This window comes from Jaculus jaculus, chromosome 3, assembly GCF_020740685.1.
Source record: "Jaculus jaculus isolate mJacJac1 chromosome 3, mJacJac1.mat.Y.cur, whole genome shotgun sequence".
Lineage (NCBI taxonomy): Eukaryota > Metazoa > Chordata > Mammalia > Rodentia > Dipodidae > Jaculus > Jaculus jaculus.
In genome coordinates, this window is record NC_059104.1 from 83,502,091 (window position 1) to 83,504,547 (window position 2,457).

Consider the following 2,457-nt stretch of genomic DNA (forward strand, 5'->3'; position numbering starts at 1 on the left):
TAAATTATAAGATTTCTTAGAGCCAAGAATATACTCATCAGAGTGAAGAGAGCCTACAGAATAAGAGAAATTCATTGCCAACTATACACCTGAGAAGAGATTAATATCTAGAATTCTGGAATTTGTAAGTAACCCTGACCCCAAATCATCTCACTAATGAATGACCAAAAAATTTATTCTTCTCAGAATAAAAATGGCCAATAAATATTTGACAAAAATTTTAACATCATTTCCCACCAAAGCAATACAAAGTAAAACTGTATCAAAGAATAAAGATGTAGCTTATTGGTAAAGTGCTTCCTTATGTGTACATGAAGCCCTGGATCTGAGCCCCCAGCACAACATAAACTATATGTAGTGGAATATGCCTATGTCAGCAGCACTCAGGAGGTGGAGAGGAGAGGATCAGAAATTGAAGGACATCTTTGGCTAACCCTATCCAAAGCAAGTTTAAGGACACTATGGGCTATATTAGACTTTGCATAAATAAAATTAATAAATAAAACTACATTGAGAATTCGTTTCACTCCTGTCAGAATGGCTATCATAAAGCAGCAATAAATGCTGGTGAAGAGGAGCAGAAGAAGGAATACTTATACACTGTTGGTGGCATGCAAACAGGATACAGCCACTATGAAAATAATACATATGTTCCACACAAATAAAAGTAAGCAAAAATAAAAATATAGAACTACTATATGATCTAGATAAAACCTCCTCCATATATGCCTGATAAAACCTGGCATGACATACCACAGATTATTTATTGCTGTACTATTCTCAATAGCCAAGATATGAAATGAACCTTCATGCTCACCAACAGATGAATGGATACAGGAAATATGATATATGGGTATATATCACATATTTCAAAGCGTGTGTATACGCATATACACACTCACACCTACATATGTGTGTTCTATAGACATTCTTCACAGAGTCACCATGATTTTCTGCTTCAAAGGTGCTTGAAACAAACTTGGTGCTCAAACCCACACCATGGCCAGCTGATCACAGTCCGAGGTCTTTGCCACCACCTCTCACTGTCCCAGGATCAACCCAAGACCTCTGCCACAGCAGCGCCAGCAGCAGTTGTCCAGCCGCCACCATGACCACCATGTCTCCCTGGCAGGTGTGCCAGAACTACCACCAAGACTCGGAGGCTGCCATCAACCACCAGATCATCTTTGAGTTCTAAGTGATGATGCGGCTTTGAAGAACTTTGCCAAATACATCCTTCATCAATCTCCTGAGGAGAGGAAGCACACTGAGAAAGTGATGAAGTAGCAGAGCCAGTGAGGCGGCTGAATCTTCCTATAGAGTATCAAGAAACTAGACAATGATGATCTGCGAAGCAGGCAGAACACAATAGAGTGTGCTTTACATTTGGAAAAATATGAGCCAATCGCTACTGGAACTGCATGAACTGGCCACTGACAAAAAATGATCCCCACTTATGTGACTTTATTGAGATTCACTTACCTGAATGAACAGGTAAAATCCATTAAAGACCTGGGCAATCACATAACCAATTTGCACAGTATTGGAGCCCCTGAATCTGGCATGGCAAGTTATCTCTTTGACAAGCACAACCTGAGAGACAGTGATGAGAGTTAAACTAACTTCTTCAAAGTCATGGAGTGTCTGCCTTGGTCACCAAGGCAGTGCACGCAGGTTGGGGGTAACTTTACCTTTCTAGAAGTTGCACCAAAACAGCACTTAAGTTCTTTAATTTGTACCATTTCTTCAAATAAAGAAATTTGGCATATGTGTGTGTGTGTGTGTGTGTGTGTGTGTGTGTGTATGAAAGTATGGCAGGGGACCAAAAGAAGTACTATTATGGGGGAAGTTTAAGTTGAGGTCTGGAAGCCTTGTCAAAAGGAAGAGAACATTTTATTTTTATTAGAATTCCTGAAAGAAAGAAAAAAGCAACACTAGTTTGAAATGTAAAATAAAAAATAAAACAGGCTTAGTTGGCTGATTTACAGGGTCAAGCAAGGAGGAGAGTGAGGCTGAGGTGTGCGTGGCTGGTGGGTGCATGGAGGGTCCCTACCCCTGCACGTCCTTACTCAGAATCCTGACTAGAAGTCTTCAGTGCTCTGCTCAGCACAGCTCTCAAGCCACCTTTCTAGTCTGTGTATGTTGGATTTCCAGAGAAAGTGGAATGACTTTATCTCCATTATTTCCCATGACCAAAGTCAGCTAATTGTTCAGGTTGGGTGTGCAGGGCCTAATGAGCTGCAAGTCTCTGCAGCACACACATGCAGGTGGCTTTGAGAACATGTAGGACATGTTGTTTTTTCTGTGTCAGTTCTTCACTTCTTTGATTTGTATCTGCAACTGAAGCTAACCCCACCTTTTCCTTAACCCCAAGTACCTCATGAAAAATTTAAATGTGTTCACATTTTATCTCCTCTAGTGTTCCCTAGATGACCCCATCGTTTATCATCTTGTATC

At 40.6% G+C, this 2,457-nt stretch overlaps 1 pseudogene; it reads left to right on the forward strand.

Annotated features, from left to right (window-relative positions):
- Positions 1 to 1,108: 1,108 nt before the first annotated feature.
- Positions 1,109 to 1,617, forward strand: LOC123459550 (annotated as a pseudogene).
- Positions 1,618 to 2,457: the final 840 nt, after the last annotated feature.